The sequence below is a fragment of the Phyllobates terribilis genome, unplaced genomic scaffold (genome assembly GCF_046119375.1).
Source record: "Phyllobates terribilis strain yellow unplaced genomic scaffold, ASM4611937v1 Scaffold_4__5_contigs__length_816908805, whole genome shotgun sequence".
Lineage (NCBI taxonomy): Eukaryota > Metazoa > Chordata > Amphibia > Anura > Dendrobatidae > Phyllobates > Phyllobates terribilis.
In genome coordinates this window covers 301,451,967-301,475,009 of record NW_027362764.1, presented here as the reverse complement: position 1 = coordinate 301,475,009, position 23,043 = coordinate 301,451,967, and the positions used below count along the sequence as shown (strand labels likewise).

Below are 23,043 nucleotides of genomic sequence, written 5' to 3'. Positions count from 1 at the left end.
AAGAGCGATGCAACAGGTTTCTCACCCTTCTTCCTATTGTACGGACGATCACCAAGACTGCCAATCAACATCATGTTCGATACTCCGGTGTCAGAGACTTACAGAACGTATCCGGCGTACGTTCGGAAATGGAAGTAACAGATGGCAGAGGCATACAACATAGCGTCCAAAGTGGTTAAGCAAGGACAGAGCAAGAGTAAGGAGTACTATGATCGAAAATGTTAAGGAGCAGAATTGGCACTGGGAAGCCGGGTGCTGGTCAAGAACGTACGTGAGAAAGGTGGTCCAGGAAAACTTTGTTCGTACTGGGAAGACAAGGTGTATGTGGTCGTAAAGAGGAAAGCTGATGGCAGTCCAGTGTATGAAATCCGATTGGAAAGAGTGGACAAGAAAACCAGAATAGTCCATTGGAATTTATTACTACCCTGTCATTATCTCCCACCACAACAAGACTTCCCAGAAGCAGACCGACATCGACCGAGATCGACTAAGAGACCACCACAGATTGAAGCTCCGGTAGCGCATAGTGACCTTGAAAGTTCCGATGAAGGAGAGCACACCGTTTTATTTCTTGGACCGGCAAGGAGAGAGATATACCATCCTCAGGAGAGTGAACTAAGTTCCAAGGCTCCAGAGTATGTACCCAGAAGTACAGATGAAGTCTAATTCAGATCTGATGATCAAACGCCGGTCACTGGAGAGACCGATCGACACTCAGGAAAAGTGGAATTACCAGACTGTGTGGAACCAGGCGATTCCGGAGAAGTATAGCAACTTACAGAGGCAGTTCTGGAAGCATCTGAGGAAGCACGGGAAATGAGTGTGGTGGAAGAAACTCCTGTGACCGAAGAACCCGTGGTATCTGAGGAACAACCCACCAGGAGGATGTCGACTCGAGAAGTGAGGAGGCCCGTGATGCTGACGTATGAGACATTTGGTGAACCAAGTCAAGTGCCAAGAACTGTCAACTGGAAACAGGTAAGCCCACTGGAGTGGTATTCACCACCGAGAGGCAGTATGAAAGATGTTGCCTGGTGGAAAGACTTGTTTTTATGATTTGATTTTCCTTAAAAGACTTTGTAGAAACAAAGAACTGTTAAGGCCTAGTGAGAGAGAGAGCTGGTTGAAGATGTACGAAAAGCTCCAGCTGAAGAGACGATGATTGTGTTGTGTTAATTGTTTATTTCTTACAGGAGTACTACAAGAAAAGGTCAAAGAATAAGCTGTTATAAATTTTATAAATGTTATGCAATTTGTATATAAAGTTACTAAACTTTCACCACTGTCTCAGAATTGGTCAGATTGACCAATTAAGATGAATGTCAAGGACAACATTCAAAAAGGAGGGAAGAGTGTGAAATGCAGAAGTAGTGCTGTTGCTTCAAAAGCATCCAGCAACTGTTACAAATAACACAAGCACAGGAGACAGGAAGTGTTGTGCTTCAGAAGCATCCAGCAATTAGAGGGGTTAAAACAGTCACAGGAGACAGGGAATGTTTTGTCAGAGCCCCAGGGGGATTGTGGGGAACTTGTTATTGTAGTCTGGCTGAAGGAAGAGAAAGGTGGTGTGTTATCTGGATCTAACAGAAGGCAACTGAACAGGATTCAGATCAGGAGAGAAACTAAACACAGATCAGATAAACTCCCTGAACTAACAGTGCAGAGTATTATCGGGCAGGAAACAAAGGACTGGAATGAATTGTGTCACAGGGATCATCTCCCTCATCAAACCCTCCCCCCTCCATCTCCATGCAGGATAAAGAAGGCTGTGTACTTTTGTGTCCTTGTGAAGGAAAAGCCTGTGGTTGTGTATGCATAGAAGTGTGCTGCTAAGAGATCTAATCTATGCTGAATTATGCTACTGAACAGACTGTAATACTGTGCCTTGTAAAGAAACTACTGTATTGTTACTGGAGCCGGTTGCTCAAGAAACTCAGACTGTACTGTAATGAAGATTGCTGCTGTAATATCCCTGAATTGCACTGGTCGTGCTTCAGATTAAATTCCACTGTTAAACTGTTGAAAAAGACTCTTGTCAGATAGGTCTGGTCAGCAATTGAATCTATCGGGTGCCTGAGAGAAGCTGTAGTCTATGGTCGTCCGGAGTAGTGGTTCCCCCAGGATTCCAAAGAATTTCATGAAACCCGTCTTGCCCTATCTCAACCTAGCGGCGTGCATGTAACATTTAGCCTGGGCCAGCTCCCTTATTGAAACTCACGATGATCAACTTAACGATCTGGAGGCTCAAACATGAAAAAAATACAATTGTATCCAGCTCATTCACGATTGAGTAGTTATCCCAAAGCAATGCACGGGCTGAAAGCTTGTATCGGCCACAAGAAATTAATCAAATGGTGGAGAAAAAAAGTCCAGCATCCAATATGGGAAAAAAAATTTTTTGTAAAAACAACCTTTAATTAAAAATTATTTTAAAAAGTCATGAGAGGTTAAAAACTGGTCGCGGATGCAACTGCATGCATGTGTGCGACTACGCATTTCAAACTGAAACTAGTTCTTTATCATAGTCTAAGCATGACATGCATCCGCGACCAGTTTTTAACCTCTCATGCTTTTTTAAAATAATTTTTCAATAAAGGTTGTTTTTACAAAAAATTTTTTCCCATATTGGATGCTGGACTTTTTAATGATGTGACGGCTTTTCTAGCAGCCATGAGCCAGGTGTTTGATGACCCTAATCGTTGTGTAACAGCTTCAGCTACACTGATGGCTCTACGTCAGGGTAAGAACTCTGTTGCAGAGTAGCCACAGAATTCAGATATTGGGTGATTGATACTGAATGGAATAATGCTGCAAAATTATCTTTTTTTAAGAACGGACTCTCAAGCTCACTTCAAGATGAACTAGCCAGGGCCGATGCTGCCACAAATTTTGATGCCTTTATTCACCATTGTATTTGAATAGACACCAGAAGATTGGAAAAGTGGAATACAAATTGGTCTTGCAGCAGTAATCGTTATCCACCTGCTTCAACCATCAGTCCCAGAGACTTTGAGATATAGTCCTCACATATCTGAAGCTTAACCCATGCAGGTTGACAGCCTATTAAAACGTCAAAGTGCTGAGAGAAAAGATCGGAGATTTCAGGAATATCAGTGTTTTTATTGTGGCACGTCTGACCACTTTCTCATCAATTGTCCCTCTCGACTATGTAAAACAGGGGCAGGGGTAGTGGATCCCAACTGTTCCGATGAAGAATCTCTCTTGTCTGAACCAACGCCTCCAGTGAATGCCGCCATCCGTTCAATATCCTCTATTGCACCCAACATTAAAAAGAAAACAAGGACTATCATTGCTTCATTTCTATCAAGTTTGAAGTTAATTATCATTGGATTTCCACATCTGCCATGGTTGATTCAGGAGCAAACGGAAATTTAAAGGACAACTCTTCTGCAAAGGAACATCGGGTAAAATTTCAAAACAGACTTTAATCTATTATTATGGAAACTGTTCATGGATCTCCACTATATTCAGGATCAGTGAATCAAGAGACTGAACCCTTAGAGATAGTTATGGAACTTGATCACCAGGAGGTCTTATACTTCTTATTAATTTAATCTCTACATTTTCCAATAATCCTGGGGATGCCATGGCTACAGACTAAAAATCCTACAATCAATTGGGAAACCAAAGAAGTGTCTTTTTCATCTGCTGTCCACTCCCCATCTTCTTCGCCAAATGAAGAAGTTGTAAAGGATCCTGAACAATCTTCTAAACTACCATCTATATATAAAGAATTTGCTGATGTATGTGACAAGAAAATGCCGACAAACTCCCTCCTCATCGGCCGTATGATTGTCCAATTGATCTTTTGCCTGGAGTAGCAATACCCTTTGGAAGCATTTACCCACTGGCAGAGCAGGAATTAAAAACACTCAAGGAATACATTAATGAAAATTTAGTTAAAGGGTTTATTCGTCCATCTTCATCACCAGCAGGTGCACCTATATTCTTTGTCAAAAAGAAAGATGGTTCCTTGAGACCCTGTGTTGATTACAGAGAATTTAATAAAATTACTGAAAAGAATCGTTCCCCTCTGCCTTTGTTGCTGGATAGAGTTTGTCATTCAAAGTTGTTCACGAAACTAGATCTTCAAGGGGCTTATAACTTGTTTTGTGTTATACCAGGTGATGGAAAATGGAAAATGGCATTTAGATCACATTATGGGACTATGAATACTTAGTCATGTCGTTTGGACTTTGCAATGCTCCTGCAACATTTCAGCATTTTATTAATGACATTTTCAGAGACTTGTTTGATCAATTTGTAGTCATTTATTTGAATGATATACTAATCTTTTCTAATTCTGCAGAAGAACATCAGAATCATGTGAAAATGGTGCTAGAGTGTCTAAGAACTCACCATCTCTATATTAAGCTGGAGAAATGTGAGTTCCATCAAACAGAGATCCAGTTCTTGGACTATATAATCTCTACTCAAGGATTGCAAATGGACTCTAGCAAGATTCAAGCTATCTCTGAGTTGCTAATGCCATATAATGTGAAAGAAGTCCAACGATTTATGGGCTTTGCCAATTTTTACAGACATTTCATTAAGTATTTTTTCAGGTATAATTGCGCCAATCACCGAATTAAAAAAGAAAGGCAAATCGTTTGTTTGGTCTTCTCAAGCATAACATACTTTTTCTTGCCTGAAGATGAAGTTCACCACAGCTCCAATACTGATTCATCCCAATCATGAACATACCCTTATTGTAGACGTAGATGCTTCAGACAGTGCAGTTTGGCCCATTTTATCACAAAGAGCAGTAACAAAATATTTGCTACATCCTGGTGCCTATTTCTCCCAAAGTTTGACCGTGTCAGCAAAGAATTATGGTGTGGGGAACAAAGAGCTCCTAGCTATCATTGCTGCTTTCAAGAAATGGAGACATCATCTAAAAGGAACAGTTGAACAATTTGTTGATCTAACTGACCATCGTAACTTTGAATTTATCACGTCTGCCAAATGTTTGCCCACCCTTTCCCCGCCAAGCTCAATAAAGTATTTTTCTTAACCAATTCAACTTTGCTATCTTTTACAGACCTGGCTCCCGTAATGGTAGGGCTGATGCCTTATCTAGGATGTTCTCTAAATATTCATCTACAGCAGCACCATCAACAACTGTTCTGCCTGAGTACAACTTCTTGGGGGTGATACACAAAAAAAGATTTGCTGGATGATATACGGGAAGCATACGAGACAGACCCAATTCTTCTGCATCCACTACATGATATATCTCTTACCTTTAAAAATAAAGTATGGCATCACAATCATAGCATATATTTTCTAGAAACTGTGAGACTAAAGGTATTAAAGCTGATCCATGACTCCAAGGTAGCAGGACACATTGGAATTCAAAAAACACAAGAATTTCTGTTTCGCTCCTTTTGGTGGCCCAATTGCCAAAAAGATGTTAAAAAATATGTATCTTCCTGTAGCACCTGTGCCATGTACAAATCTCCCCACACATCACCAATGGGATTATTACAATCTCTGAAAATTCCATCTTGTCCTTGGGGCTCTATATATCTATGGACTTTATAGTTGAACTGCCAGTTTCAAAGGGGAAGAGTTGCATACTAGTAGTGGTAGACCGACTCACCAAAGCAGCACATTTTGTCTCAAGCACTGGTTTACCTTCTACTAAAGAAACTGCTAATCTTGTAATTCAAAATGTGTTTTGTCTTCATGGGGTTCCCGATGAAGTAATCTCTGATCATGGAACACAATTTACATTGAGATTCTGGTAGAATTTTTGTGCTGCACAGGACATTGATGTCAACTTAACTTCTGCATTCCACCCCCATTATAATGGTTAGACTGAACGCACAAACCAAACCTTAGAGCAATATTTCAGATGAAACATTTGTCATCTTCAGGATGACTGGGTTGATTTGGCTCCTATGGCAGAATTTTCATACAACAATTCTCAAAATGCTTCGACCGACCAAACAAACACCATTCTTCGACAATTTGGGTTACCATCCAAATATTCTTTCTAATTTTCCCAGAGAAACACCTGAATACAATCCTTGCAACACAATCTGGAAATGCTAAAATATACTTTAAGAATTGCCCAGGAGAAATATAAGGAAGCAGCGGATAAATCTCGCAGACCTTCTCCAAGCTTCCAAGTGGGTGATAAAGTATGGCTTGCCACCAAAAATGTGAAACTCTATATTCCCTCACGAAAACTGGGCCAAAAATGTATTGGTGCTTTCAAAATCATTGGACAAGTTGGCTCAGTAGCTTTTCGCCTTCAACTGCCCAGAACAGTGAAGATACATCCAGTATTCCATGTCTCCTTATTTAAGCCATTTGTTCCAAATCCTTTTCCAGGGCGTTGTCTACTTCCTCCTGATTCTATTGAAGTGGATGGACAAGAACATTACACAGTTACAAAGGTCCTGGACTCTCGAATATTCGGAAACAAATTGCAATACTTAATAAAGTGGCAAGGGTACAGGCCTGAAGATAACTCTTGGGAACCTGTAGAAAATATAAATGCTCCTCGAGTGCTTAAAGAGTTTCACCAAAAATACCCACAGAAACCAAGTCATACATCATCTGGAGGCCGCTATTGAAAGGGGGGGGGGGGTAATGTCAGGATTCCTGTTGTCCTTCTACAGTTTGACCACTAGTAGTTGCTATTGTTCACCTTAATACTATGCTGCAATTTCACCTCTTACCACTGGAGGCTGCTGTTGTGTCCTGCAATTGCCCTTTACTAAAATGACAGATTCTGAACCTGTGGAATCTATCTTGTTTCCTGTTTGGGCCTACTTAAAGTCACATGGATCCCTCACTCATTGCTTGAGCATTGTGTCTAGCTGTTTAGCCTAATTCAGTCTCCAACTCCTTGTTCTGAGAATCATCTTACCCAGACTGTTCCCACTTCACTAAGAATTGTCTCTACAACTCCTACTGCTACTTGCAAGAACTTCTACTATTGCCTTCTGTTTTAGAAGTGCCGGTCAGTCTTTTGATATTTGTATACATTTCATATCTGAAAAATGGTGCTTTTGTAAGGGCTCATTCAAATATCCATTTTTCATCTACAAGTTCTATCAATATTTTAATTTACAATAAAACACATACCTACAGTAGTATAATCTATTAGGCTGGTCTCATGTCCGAGCTCAAAATCTGGAAACATGCAATGCAAGTCTATGTCTTTGATACCGTCCAAGTGTCCTCCGGTTTTCATGGACTTGTAGATAGAAGGTAGAACAACTTATTTTTCTTATCTGAGAAAAACTGATGAAACTCAGATGAAATGCAGATGACAAATTGATGGATGTCTGATTAAACTCTGAAATCACTGATGAAACTAGGACTGTTTTTCTCATACGTGAAAAAAAATGAATGAACGAGCCCTTAGGAAGTTCAACATTTTTCGGCGGTAAGGGATTATAGTGAATCTAACACCAGATTTATGGTTCATAATCTGAGGGCACCATAAAGAAGAAACAAGAAATCCTGATTCCAGTACTGTCACATACTGTAGCCTAAGCAAGATAAAAAAAAAAAAGTCTCTGCACAACTCTTTTGTCTTGCTAAAATAAATGATTATTCCTGCATTAATTTCAAATGAATGATTATTGGACATGTGAACCTTAGCCTTATTGAAGTCAATGTGAACAGATTAGTTTAAAATTTATGAAAAGCTGATACACTTTAAAACTAATCTAGTATGTTTGTTTACGGGATCTAATTCCAATAGATAATTACTGGACAAGTGAACTCAGCCTTACTTGGCTTCTAATAATTTTGATGAAATCATGTTTGCTGCTTTCACTGATTCACAGCTTTCTGCCTACATTAGCAATGCAGCAGCAGATTAAATACAGCAATAAAACCAGTAAGTAATTCAATTCTGGAATCAGGGTCTCTTCTACTTTATAGTAGCATGTGTGGGAAAATACTCACTGCGCATGCGGTGACCCATTTTGCCAGAAAAACACTGCCTCAGTGTATTCCCGGCAAATGAACAGAGCAGTCACATACTATGTGGCTGCTCTGTTCATGGAATCTTCGTGGGACCTCACTGGGCATGCGGTGACCCATTTTGCCGGCAATACACTGAGTCATTGTATTCCCGGCAAATGAACAGAGCAGTCACATACTATGTGGCTGCTCTGTTCATGTAATCTTCGTGGGACCTTTGTTATTTGGACTGCGTTGGAAAGGTAAGGATGAGGTTGGTTTATTATTTTAGTTTTATTACAGGGGACGTTGGCTTCAGCTGGAATGGGTGTGAGGGTAAGTATGGTTTAATTTAGAATATTCAAGTAATACTGTCTTTATTTCAAATAAAATATTTCATATACGGTGTGGGTGTTTTTATTTTACTTACACTATGGGGTTAGTATTGGGGGCGTCTTATAGACGCCTCTCCATTACTAACCTGGGCTTGATGGTATTTTTTTATTTTTTATTTTTTGCAGGGGCGGCGAACATCGGGGATAAGGTGTTGGTTAATTATAATGTGTTTTATTTTTAAACACATTGTGGCATCATGCTGACACCTGTCAGCATGATGCCACAGCGCTCCTATCGTGGTAATGCAATTACCGCCGATCAGAGCCTGTGTTTCCTGCGCTGTCACGCAAATGTTCGGGTTTGGGGTTTGTCTCCCATTCTACCCCCAATGTCTCCTCTTCTGCCCCATTTTTCCATTCTGCCACCATGTTTCCATTCTGTCCCCATGTTTCCATTCTGACCCCTTGTTTCCATTCTGCCTTCATGTTTCCATTCTACCCCAACGACTCTCCATCCTGCCCCCTTGTTTCCATTCTGCCCCCAATGTCTCCCATCCTGCCTCTATGTTTCCATCCTGCCCCCAATGTCTGGCTTTAAAAAAAAAAACATTAAAAAAAGTCTCTCCTTACCTTGCCGCCCTACAGCTGTCCCATCACCAGAAGCACGATTGCTGGCGCATGAGAGTGACATTATATGCCAGCGACGTGCATGCTGACATCAGCTGTGGGCCTGAGATTGGCTGGTGACTGTTAACTATTGCCGTACAGGAAACTTCCCGCGCGGCAATAGATTTCAAGTGAGCCTACACGTTCACAGATAACTAGGCCAGCATAATCCTGTCACCGGGGTCCGGTGAGCAGAAGAATTGGGGCCTGACAAAAGCCCCCTCTGATCACTGGGCCCCATACAAAAGTGAGGGCAGTAATGCCCTGATAGTGGCTCTAGGTGCAGAACACTCACGTTTTGGCCACAGGACTCCACTGTGTCCATGATTCCGGATCCAGGAACAGACATACACAAATTAGGGGATACCCAGTTCAGCTTAACCTGTTCAACTTTACTTAATAGTCTAAGTTCAATAGATGACAACATGCAGTATTGGGCACAACCTTCTTTTCCGCTTAAGTTTATAGCACAGTACGTTTTCATTTTCTCCGTTTATTCAGCCTGAACTATCCCTCTGCTTACTAGCTTGTTCAGCCCCAGGGATTTTCCGTCCGGCGCTACGTGTCTCATTTTTCAGGAACTAACGACCCATTGCCAAACATAGTACCAGCTCTTACAGTCCAGGAGCACGGACCTGGCTCAATCCTCAGGTCGTCCACTTCCTCCCCCTCCCCCCTTTTGTGTACCATGGTCCCTTTAAGAAGTGCAGTGCTGCTCATCAGTACCTGGGAAAAAGTTTGTGGATAAAATTGGGCAGAGTTCATAAGGACAAAGGGACCGAGTCCATGGAGCAGTTGCACACAGTCCATAGGACCCCAACAGTTTCTGGCCCTTTAAGAGTTAACAGTCCTGAAATCCAGCAGGGGGGATGTGAAAACTTTCACAAAAGGAACTTGGAAGGGGGAAAAATTCATGCATAACAACAAAAAACTTCAGCTGTTCTGGCCAACACCAGCTGTCTCTGGTATTCTTAGGAGCTCCTGCACTTAGGGATGCAGAACAGTCCCGCATATTTAGTTCAACGAGCACTTACAGCCACCATTTTAATTTTTTCTGTGGCCGCGTTCAGACCAGTGTTACCTCGGGCCCCTTTTTGACGACTTAAGTGGGCAATCAAAAATGGTGGTGCCTGTAGAGGAGTCACTCGATCAGGACTCCCCACTCCCCTTCATGAGTTTACGGGGCTCTGTGGCTTAGGTGGGCCCTTGCTTGGGGCTTTGCCGCTGCCTGCTGGACAACCGGGCTTTGTGGCCTAGGAGTGGTGATGACAACATGCAGTATTGGGCACAACTTTCTTTTCCACTTAAAGAGGTTTTCCCACGAACAAAAGTTAATTTTAAAAATACAGACATTACATCAGGGGATCGCAGAGGATTCATTTTTGAGGTAAAATATTGTTTAAAAACAGGCAGTCAAATGTTTTACCTCACAAAATGAATCCTTTTCTCATGATGCCATCTATTTTGTGAAGTGCACCAGTCCCTCCTGCAGAAAAACAACCCCACAACATGATTCTGCCACCCCCGTGTTTCCCAGTTGGGATGGTGTTCTTAGGCATCCAATCTTCTCCCTTTTTCCTCCAAATATAACGATGATCATTATGCCCAAAAAGTTAAATTTTAGCTTCATCTTTGTTCCTTGTGCATTTGCAAACATTAATCTGGCTTTTTATGTTTATTTTGGAGTAATGGCTTCTTCCTGGCCCAGTGGCTTTTCAGCCCATGTTGATACAGTACTTGTTTCACTGTGGATATTGATACAATCTTACCAGCTTCCGTCATCATTTTGCTTTTGTCCTTTTGTTGATATGCACTGATCAAACCAAAGCATGTTCATCTATGGGACACAGAACCCATCTCCTTCCTGAGCGGTATGATGGCTGGATATTACCATCTTGTTTGTACTTGTGTATAATTGTTTGTATAGATGAACGAGGCACCTTCAGGTATCTTGAAATTGTACCCAATTCACTTCATGATATCTTGGCTGATTTCTTTAGACTTTCCCATGATGCTACACAAAGAAGCAGTGTGTTTCATGTGTGCATTAAAATACATCTACAGATGTGTCTCTAATTATCTCAGATGTTGCCAAAAATCAGAAACTTCCAAACACATGACATCATCATATGGGCAGTCCAGAATTGTTAAAAGGCATAGTAATCTTAGTGTATGTAAACTTTTGACTTTGCAGTAAGTAATAAAAATGCCTTAAAACATTCTCTCTCTCATTATTCTGTAATTTGGCAAATATTAAAAATTATGGTAATCTTAATTGACCTAAAACGGAAAATGTTTATTCTGATTTCATGTCAGATATTGAGAAAAACATGCATATGTGTCTTTTTATATAGTGTATGTAAACTTCTGGTTTCAACTGTGTGTGTATATATAATTACAAAAAAGGATACATTAAATAGAAAATTGCATTTTATATACAGTATATCAGGAGGGGGCCCAGGATAAGGGACATATATATCGGGTTATCATATATATATATATATATACCAGGAGGGGCCTAAGCAAGACAAGAGAGATATATATACCAGGATGGGGGATATGTATGCCAGGATGGAGGACATATGTATGTGTATGTATGTATATATATATATATATATATATATATATGTATATATATATATATATATAGTACAGAACAAACGTTTGGACACACCTTCTCATTTAAAGATTTTTCTGTATTTTCATGACTATGAAAATTGTACATTCACACTGAAGGCATCAAAACTATGAATTAACAGATGTGGAATTATATACTTAACAAAAAAGTGTGAAACAACTGAAAATATGTCTTATATTCTAGGTTCTTCAAAGTAGCCACCTTTTGCTTTGATGACTGCTTTGCACACTCTTGGCATTCTCTTGATGAGCTTCAAGAGGTAGTAACCGGAAATGGTCTTCCAACAATCTTGAAGGAGTTCCCAGAGATGCTTAGCACTTGTTGGCCCTTTTGCCTTCATTCTGCGGTCCAGCTCACCCCAAACCATCTCGATTGGGTCAGGTCTGGTGACTGTGGAGGCCAGGTCATCTGGGGTAGCACCCCATCACTCTCCTTCTTGGTCAAACAGCCCTTACACAGACTGGAGGTGTGTTTGGGGTCATTGTCCTTTTGAAAAATAAATGATGGTCTAACTAAACACAAACCGGATGGAATAGCATGCCGCTGCAAGATGCTGTGGTAGCCATGCTGGTTCAGTATGCCTCAATTTTGAATAAATCCCCAACAGTGTCACTAGTAAAGCACCCCCACACCATCACACCTCCTCCTCCATGCTTCACGGTGGGAACCAGGCATGTAGAGTCCATCTGTTCACCTTTTCTGCGTCGCACAAAGACACGGTGGTTGGAACCAAAGATCTCAAATTTGGACCAAAGCACAGATTTCCACTGGTCTAATGTCCATTCCTTGTGTTCTTTAGCCCAAACAAGTCTCTTCTGCTTGTTGCCTGTCCTTAGCAGTGGTTTCCTAGCAGCTATTTTACTATGAAGGCCTGCTGCACATCAGTCACAAGCTGGAAGAATTGCAGCGCTGCCTTGGCCAAGAGGCAACAGGTTGTGCTGACGATAATACGCTTAATGCTTAGGTGACAAACCGCCCACCGCTGCAGAGTTGTTGAAAGCTGTAACACAGCAGCTTGATCTGTGGCTCTCACCACTGAGCATACAGCCAGGCATGGTCGTGTGTGACAATGGGCGGAACCTGGTGGCGGAGAAATGACAGCCGGAATAGATACGGTTTCCCTCTATGCCAGTCCTTTCACCGAGCTAAAGAATATGGCTGTGGTGAAATACAACTCTAACCGAGAAGCAGTGTCAGACTGAAAAACATTGGGCCCACTAGAGGATTTGATTCTGAGGGCCCACCTTTCTTCCCCGCTCAAGAGCCCTGTAGCAGCTGCAAATTTTGCGCTATCATGAGCTCTCCTGATGAAGAAGCCAGGGCCCACCCGAGGATTCTCTAGTGGGCCCGTCCAACCATACCGAGAAGCAGCCCTGGCTAAGAAAAGTCTGTGTGAGGGTTCCTGGACACTCTATGGCTGCTTTTTTACTGAGGGGGAAACCCACACAAACACGGGGAGAACCTGCGCTGAAAGGCTTCAGAGCTAACCACTGAGCTACTGAGCTGCCCTCTCTCTTCTCCCTGTGATATATAACATGCTGGAGAAACTTGCACATACTGCCACTCAGTATCTTCAGCTCCTTTGTGAGAAACTAATATATTTGGCAGCCACTCAGTCTACCTTATAAAATTCCTGAGAAGGAAATTGTGGATTGCTTCGCTACTGGTACTGGGGGCACTGCTAATACCATGGCGTTGTGCCATAGTTCACTGGAAATATTCCAGGCTGATTGGAGCCAAGCTGATTCCCATAGAAAAGTAGCAGCAGCAAGTTAAGGAGATGGTGGCCTCTATCATCATCATGACCTCGGCACTATGAACTCTCCTGAAGACGAAGCCAGGGCCCACCAGAGGAGTTTCTGGTTCTCTGGTAGGCCCGTCAAACCCTGCCGAGAAGCAGCCATGGCTATGAAAAGTCTGTGGGAAGGTTTCCGGACAATCTATGGCTGCTTTTTTACTGAGGACTGGCTCCAGAAATCTATAAGTTTGCAATCTATGATCCCTTCACTGGCTCCCTATTGGCCAGAGACTTCAGTTCAAAACCGTAACCATGACATACAAAGCCATCCACAATCTGTCTCCCCCATATATCTGTGACCTAGTCTACTGATACATACCTGCACGAAACCTTCGATCCTCACAAGATCTCCTTCTCTACTCCTGTCTTCTCTCCTCTTCCCACAATTGCATACAAGATTTTTCCTGTGCATCCCTTCTACTCTTGAACTCTGTACCCAAACATATCAGACTCTCGCCTACTGTTGAAACATTTAAAAGGAAGCTGACAGACCTACCTCTTCCAACAAGCCTACAACCTTCAGTAACCCTCGCTCCACCATACCGCTGCATGACCAGCTGTACCCTCACCTACTGTATCCTCACCCATCCCTTATAGACTGTTTGTATGCCCTCACGGGCAAGGTCCTTTCTGCTCTTTTACCAGTCAGTGACCTCTTTTCACATGTAAAGCACAATGGAAAAAATGGCACAATAATAATAAATAATAATAATTATACTACTTGTACTCTGGGTCAATTGATGGCACTTTCCTGGTGACTGCCCCTAAATTGATGTGTTTTGGCAGCTTTTGGTCCCGTTTGAAGGTGTTGTGTATGCGTTTGGTTTTGGCACCCATTGAATCCTATGGCGTTCGGCAATGTTCGACGAATATTCGACAATTACATTTGCTCGTCTCTAATCAGAAACACCCTTAAAAAAAAAGTTGGTGATATGGTGGTGGAGGATGAGGAGAAGGAGGAAGACGACATAAAATAGAACAATTTCTGAAGGGTATACCCATGTCTGGGTGTGAAGAGGTGCATGGAAATAGACCCCCCAAAAAATAACCACTGGATTTGAGTTTGTTTGCTATCATCTGGTGGTGTTGAGAAGTCTGGCCCAATCCAGCCCTTGTTCATTTTTACAGTCAGTCTGTCAGCATTTTCAGTTGACAGGCAGATGCGCCTATCAGTTTTATCAGTTATAATGCCCCCGGCGGCACTAAAAACCATCTCTGACAAAACGCTAGCGGCCAGGACCACCAAGGCGTAGGAATATAGTTCATGCCATGTGTCCAGCTTGGATACCCAACAGTTGTAAGGCACAGAGACAGAGAGGAATTATGGAGGATGGTGGTATGGTCGTCAAAGTAGTCCTTCAGCATCTTTCAAAACTTTTCACTCCTTGTCAGAGTACCCCGTGTATCAGGGCCTGGGCACTGGGAGCATCTGAGAAAACTGTCCCAGACCTTTAAAAGCGTTCTCCTGCCTCTGCCACATCTGGTTTGTGTCTCCCTTGCTTGTACTCCTTGGTTGTCCAATAAACTGTCTGACTGTGACCTCTGCCACCAGCGTTGTCAGATGGGAATTTTTTTTTTGTTATTATAATTCTTCAACAAGAGCCTGAACTTAATATCTCCAAAAATGAACTCCTTCGGTTTCCTCCCTCTACTAACCTAAGTATACCTGACTTTGCAATTTCCTTTAGGTGGTGCCACCATAACTCCCACTCAGTATGCCTGCTATCTTGGAGTCATATTTGACACACAACTTTCCTTTATTCAATGTGGAACATCACTCACTCGCTCTTGTCACCTGCACCTTAAAAACATCTCCACAATTCGACCTTTTCTCACCTTTGATGCTGCAAAAACTCTTTCTGTTGCTCTTATTCACTACTGCAACTCCCTTCTAATTGGTCTCCCTCTAAACAAACTGTCTCCTCTCCAATCCCTTCTGAGTGCAGCAGCCAGGGTCATATTTCTATCAATCCGCTTCACCGATGCCTCACCGATGCTTCGACCTTGTGCCAGTCATTCCACTGGTTAGGTTAAACAATCACTACAGAATACAATATAAACTCATCTCTCTCACCCACCAAGCTGTCCAAGCTGTAGCTGACTTTCTGAAATAGGCACACACGCGGCGTACTTTCACAAGCCGCTCTGGCAGATCCGGGTAGATTTTGAGAAACTGCAGAACCACTAAGTTGAGCATATGGGCCAAGCATGGTACGTGTGCGAGCTTGCCTAGCTTCAGAGTCACCACCAGATTCTCTGATACAGCTTTTAACAACTCTAATTGGCTGCATACTTGCGCTTGCATTCCAAGTAACACAAAGCTAAGGAGATGGATGATCCAACCATCATGAATAATTTGGTCTTCGTCTAGGAGACCGAGCATAATATTAACTCAGTGGAATGTGTCAGTGAGATGTACCGTCCCTGGCCACATTCACTTGTCCACGTGTTTTTGGTTAGGCGGTCCTTCCCACTTAAGTGCATTGGGGAGGGCACGGGTAATGTTCTGGGACCCACGCTTGTGGAAGGATGACGATACCGGGAGGAATAGTGGCACCTGGGGACCGAGTATGGACACCCGATCGCCGCCGTCATGGGGCTGTGGAAAGCTTCTCCCTCCACGAGTCTAAAAGGCAACAAACCAGGGGAGGAGTCCTGAGGAGATAATTTGCATATTCCCACTGCATTTTGGGGTAAGTGAAAAGTCTCCGCGAGCTCAAAGAACACTGGATTTTGGCTGTTGGAGCTGAGAAGAGGACATCGGTAAACCAGGGGAGGAGTCCTGAGGAGATAATTTGCATCGGTAAGCCGCGCACATTTTGAAGCTTCTTTTTTAAGCTTTTTTCACTGTTTTCAGAACATTAACAATAAGAACATGGAAGAGTCCAGGAGCCATTTGGTGAGCTGCATATCCTGCTACATGTTCACAGACTTGCCAGTGGAAAAGCCAAACTTCACATGCCAGAAATGCAAGCTTGTGTCCCTGTTGGAGGAAAAGTTGCGAAATCTAGAAGAGAGGTTAACTACCTTGAAAATCATTAAGGAAGGTGAAGAGTTCTTAGACAGAGCAGAATTATCTCTTCATAATTCAGAAAGAGAAGAAATTCGAACTGCACCTGACGAAACAGAGGAATGGAAGCATGTGACCCACAGAAGCAGGAGGATCGAGAGGCAGTCAGCACCCATACTGCTCAGGAACCAGTACCAGGCTCTCACGCAGGAGAACCATGAAGAAATACAGCAAAATAAGACTTTGCCAGCAATGAATAACCTTGTAAGCCCTCAGAATCCTCCTGGATGGAGAAAGAAGAATGTTGTGAAGAAAAAACGGAGAGTGGTGGTCATGGGGGATTCCCTGTTAAGAGGAACAGAGGCCGCTATCTGCAGACCAGACATAACCTCAAGAGAACTGTGCTGTCTTCCAGGAGCAAAGATTAAAGATGTGTCTGACAGGATATCAAGACTCTTCAGACGTACAGATCACTACCCATTCCTGCTAATACATGTGGGGACAAATGACACCGCAAGAAAGGACCTGGAAACCATCTGCAGTGACTTTGAAGACTTAGGCAAGAAAGTGAAAGAATTGGGAGCGCAGGTGGTCTTCTCATCCATCCTCCCAGTGGATGGCCATGCAACAATGAGGTGGAATAAGATTCTACAGGTGAACAACTGGCTACGTCGATGGTGCCGTCAACAAGGATTTGGATTTCTGGATCACGGAATGAATTACCTATACGATGGACTACTTGCTAGAGATGGGGTGCACCTTACAAAGACTGGAAAACATGTATTTGGAAGTCGCCTTGCTACACTCATCAGAAGAGCTTTAAACTAGAACAATGTGGGAAGGGAAGCAAAAGGCCAGAAAAAGCCATACAGCTGACAAATACTATTAAGATCTCTGCTACTGGAAGTGGAAAGGAAGAACAAAGACAAAACAATTTAAATAATAAAAATATGGGAGGAAGAGAAACCAATCACAAACTAAAATGTTTTTATACAAATGCACAAAGCATGGGCAACAAACAAGGAGAATTGGAACTACTAATGCAGGAAAAGGAATATGATGTCATTGGAATCACTGAAACTTGGTGGGACGATACACATGATTGGAATAAAAGGCTAAAAGGATACAACTTATTTGCAAGAAACAGACTTGATAAACGAGGAGGAGGTGTTGCATTGTATGTTAGAAAAGCGTATATCTGTACAGAGATTGAAGCTTCAGAGACTGGGAGTTCTGTGGAAACTGTTGTAAGAATACAAGGAGAGAACAACGGAAAGGACACCATTGTAGGCATTTACTACAGGCCACCTGGGCAAGCTGAAGATATGGATGAACTCTTTATGTATCAAATGACCAAGTTCTCCAAAAAATATGACGTAGTGGTCATGGGAGATTTCAACTATCCAGACATTTGTTGGGAATCTCTCTCAAGTAAAACTAACAGGTCAAGCAAATTCTTATGCTCTCTTGCTGACAACTTTATCTTCCAAAAGGTAGGGGAGAAAACAATGGGATCTGCTACTTTGGATCTAATCCTTATAAACAGGGAGGAAATGGTTGAGGAGGTAAAGGTGGCTGGGACCCTAGGAGGCAGCGATCTTGCTATTATAGAATTTTGGATAACTAGAGGAGGAAGACATGTGAAGACTCAAACTTCAAGGTTAGATTTTAGAAAAGCAGATTTTAAGAGACTCAGAAAGAGAATAGGAGGGATCCAATGGCTGGATGTCCTTAAGGACAAAAATGTCCAGGAAGGATGGGAAATTTTTAAAAATGAGATTCTCAAAGCACAATCGTTAACAATCCCGAAAAGTAGAAGGAATGGGAAGCATTTAAGGAAATCAGGATGGATGAACACAGAACTTAAACACATGCTAAAAAGAAAGAAAGAAATGTTTATTAAATGGAAAGAGGGAGGCATATCTAAAGAAGATTATAATGCAGTCTGCAGATCCTGTAGGGCACGTATCAGGTTAGCTAAAGCTGACAATGAATTAAGGCTTGCAAGAGATGTCAAAAGCAATAAAAAAGGATTTTGGGGGTATGTCAAAAGTGAAAGAAAATTCAAAGATGCTATAGGATTTTTACAGGATGAAAATGGAGAAATGGTAAGAGAGGATGTTGAGAAGGCCGAACTTTTTAATTCCTATTTTGCATCTGTTTTCTCTCAGAAAGAAAATGTAACATCAACTGATCTTCACTGTCCTTTTAAAGGAATAGAGGAATCCAAGTTATCTGTAAACAGAAAGATTGTGAGGGAATATTTAGCTAACATAAATGAGTTCAAGTCTCCAGGTCCAGATGAATTACACCCCAGAGTACTGAAGGAGATCGTAGAAGAAATTTTAGAACCACTCTCCATAATCTTTGAAAATTCTTGGAGAACAGGAGAAGTCCCAGAAGACTGGAGAAGAGCAAATGTTGTTCCTATCTTCAAAAAGGGGAAGAAGGTGGACCCAGGGAACTATAGGCCGGTGAGTCTGACTTCTATACCAGGAAAGATCTTTGAACAAATTATTAAACAACATGTATGTAAGTACATGGATAAGAATGAAGTGATTAACCAGAGTCAGCATGGGTTTGTAACTAACAAGTCATGTCAGACTAACTTAATTTCCTTCTATGACAGAATCACTGACTGGGTGGATCAGGGAAATGCTGTAGATATAGTCTATCTTAACTTCAGCAAAGCATTTGACAAAGTATCTCACACCATCCTTATTGAAAAAATGACCAAGTATGTAATGGACCAGGCAACTGTTAGGTGGATTCATAACTGGCTTAGTGATCGGACTCAAAGGGTGGCTGTAAATGGCTTCACATCCAGCTGGATGAATGTCTCAAGTGGGGTACCACAGGGCTCCGTCCTGGGACCTGTATTGTTCAACATCTTTATCAAGATGCCGGGCCTAGGTGGTCTGGAGTTGGGACCCGGTCCTATTTGTCTACCCTTTTATATGCATTACTTCAACTTTGATATACAGTAAGGTTTTTAATATAGACAGTATAGGTACCGTCCCAATTTAGGGTCACCTTGCCGCTGGTGGGACGGCTTGTATACTTTTTTTGATCAAAAATAGTTCACTAAGTACCCTATATTTATTATGCAACTTTGCTTTACATTTATATATAATGATGGTAAGGTATGAGATATATTTTTGTCTTTTGTAGGTTTTGCTTCTTTTTGCTAGTGTGAACATGCTCCTATTTCTTGCATGTCTACCATCTTAGACCTCAGTTCACATTGCTTGGTTTTTTGTCTTGTTTGCATTCTGTGCAATTTAAGGGTGTGGCATCCCCTTTGTTGAGCTGATTAGTATGTATGTAGCTTACCACGGGCCTAGGTGGTCTGGAGTTGGGACCCGGTCCTATTTGTCTACCCTTTTATATGCATTACTTCAACTTTGATATACAGTAAGGTTTTTAATATAGACAGTATAGGTACCGTCCCAATTTAGGGTCACCTTGCCGCTGGTGGGACGGCTTGTATACTTTTTTTGATCAAAAATAGTTCACTAAGTACCCTATATTTAATATGCAACTTTGCTTTACATTTATATATAATGATGGTAGGGTATGAGATATATTTTTGTCTTTTGTAGGTTTTGCTTCTTTTTGCTAGTGTGAACATGCTCCTATTTCTTGCATGTCTACCATCTTAGACCTCAGTTCACATTGCTTGGTTTTTTGTCTTGTTTGCATTCTGTGCAATTTAAGGGTGTGGCATCCCCTTTGTTGAGCTGATTAGTATATATGTAGCTTACCACGGGCCTAGGTGGTCTGGAGTTGGGACCCGGTCCTATTTGTCTACCCTTTTATATGCATTACTTCAACTTTGATATACAGTAAGGTTTTTAATATAGACAGTATAGGTACCGTCCCAATTTAGGGTCACCTTGCCGCTGGTGGGACGGCTTGTATACTTTTTTTGATCAAAAATAGTTCACTAAGTACCCTATATTTATTATGCAACTTTGCTTTACATTTATATATAATGATGGTAGGGTATGAGATATATTTTTGTCTTTTGTAGGTTTTGCTTCTTTTTGCTAGTGTGAACATGCTCCTATTTCTTGCATGTCTACCATCTTAGACCTCAGTTCACATTGCTTGGTTTTTTGTCTTGTTTGCATTCTGTGCAATTTAAGGGTGTGGCATCCCCTTTGTTGAGCTGATTAGTATATATGTAGCTTACCACGGGCCTAGGTGGTCTGGAGTTGGGACCCGGTCCTATTTGTCTACCCTTTTATATGCATTACTTCAACTTTGATATACAGTAAGGTTTTTAATATAGACAGTATAGGTACCGTCCCAATTTAGGGTCACCTTGCCGCTGGTGGGACGGCTTGTATACTTTTTTTGATCAAAAATAGTTCACTAAGTACCCTATATTTATTATGCAACTTTGCTTTACATTTATATATAATGATGGTAGGGTATGAGATATATTTTTGTCTTTTGTAGGTTTTGCTTCTTTTTGCTAGTGTGAACATGCTCCTATTTCTTGCATGTCTACCATCTTAGACCTCAGTTCACATTGCTTGTTTTTTTGTCTTGTTTGCATTCTGTGCAATTTAAGGGTGTGGCATCCCCTTTGTTGAGCTGATTAGTATATATGTAGCTTACCATGGGCCTAGGTGGTCTGGAGTTGGGACCCGGTCCTATTTGTCTACCCTTTTATATGCATTACTTCAACTTTGATATACAGTAAGGTTTTTAATATAGACAGTATAGGTACCGTCCCAATTTAAGGTCACCTTGAGGCTGGTGGGACGGCTTGTATACTTTTTTTGATCAAAAATAGTTCACTAAGTACCCTATATTTATTATGCAACTTTGCTTTACATTTATATATAATGATGGTAGGGTATGAGATATATTTTTGTCTTTTGTAGGTTTTGCTTCTTTTTGCTAGTGTGAACATGCTCCTATTTCTTGCATGTCTACCATCTTAGACCTCAGTTCACATTGCTTGGTTTTTTGTCTTGTTTGCATTCTGTGCAATTTAAGGGTGTGGCATCCCCTTTGTTGAGCTGATTAGTATATATGTAGCTTACCACGGGCCTAGGTGGTCTGGAGTTGGGACCCGGTCCTATTTGTCTACCCTTTTATATGCATTACTTCAACTTTGATATACAGTAAGGTTTTTAATATAGACAGTATAGGTACCGTCCCAATTTAGGGTCACCTTGCCGCTGGTGGGACGGCTTGTATACTTTTTTTGATCAAAAATAGTTCACTAAGTACCCTATATTTATTATGAAACTTTGCTTTACATTTATATATAATGATGGTAGGGTATGAGATATATTTTTGTCTTTTGTAGGTTTTGCATCTTTATCAATGATTTAGATGAAGGAATTGAGGGTAAACTGATTAAATTTGCTGATGACACAAAGCTAGGAGGGATAGCTAATACTAGAGAAGAGAGAGAGAGGATTCAAAAAGACCTAAATAAACTGGAGCAGTGGGCAGCAACCAACAGAATGTTTTTTAACAGGGAAAAATGCAAAGTACTACATCTGGGCAATAAAAATGAAAAAAGCATATACAGAATGGGAGGAATAGAGCTAAGCAACAGTACATGTGAAAAAGACTTAGGTATACTAATAGATCATAGACTGAACATGAGTCAACAGTGTGATGCAGCAGCAAAAAAGGCAAATACAATTCTGGGATGTATTAACAGAAGCATACAGTCTAGATCACGTGAAGTCATTATCGGTCTTTACTCCTCTTTGGTCAGACCTCATCTGGAATACTGTGTACAGTTTTGGGCACCACATTTTAAAAAAGACATCGACAAACTGGAGCAAGTTCAGAGAAGAGCGACCAGAATGGTGACTGGTCTGAAAACCATGTCCTATGAGGAACGGTTGCAAGATTTGGGAATGTTTAGCTTGCAAAAAAGAAGACTGAGAGGAGACTTAATAGCTGTCTACAAATATGTCAAGGGCTGTCACATTGTAGAAGGATCATCTTTATTCTCATTTGCACAAGGAAAGACTAGAAGCAATGGGATGAAACTAAATGGGAGGAGACACAGATTAGATATTAGAAAAAACTTTTTGACAGTTAGGGTGATTAATGAGTGGAACAGGCTGCCACGAGAGGTGGTGAGTTCCCCTTCAATGGACGTCTTCAAACAGAGGCTGGACAGACATCTGTCTGAGATGATCTAGTGAATCCTGCTTTGAGCAGGGGATTGGACCAGATGACCCAGGAGGTCCCTTCCAACTCTACCATTCTATGATTCTATGATTTCAAGTGCAAGCAGAGAAATGTACCAGTTTAGTATTGCGGCCTGTGGGTGGGTGGTTGACTGCATCATTGCGCTTGCATTCCAAGGACTGTGGTAGGAACAACTGAATGCTGCAAAGGGACAAGGACATGGACAGTTATGGATGCAAGTTTGCAAAGACAGGTGGAGGGTGGGAGGCATCTTCACATGCGCCATGGACAGGGGATTGTCGTGCAAGCACAACAGCGGAAGAGGCAGTGGTGTCACCTGCAGACACTGTTTCTGGACCTTGGTGGTTGACCCAGCTAGTTGGGTGCTTTGTTGTCATGTGCCTAAGCATGTTGATGCTGGCCTGGTGTAACATCCCTGGCGGCGTGCTTGCATAGTGCACCACCTCCCAATATGCAA

The 23,043-nt window shown here is 41.7% G+C and overlaps 1 pseudogene; it reads left to right on the top strand.

The window, feature by feature from the left end:
* Positions 1-2,670: 2,670 nt before the first annotated feature.
* Positions 2,671-23,043, top strand: part of LOC141264652 (uncharacterized) — a 150,209-nt pseudogene continuing 129,836 nt past the window's right edge.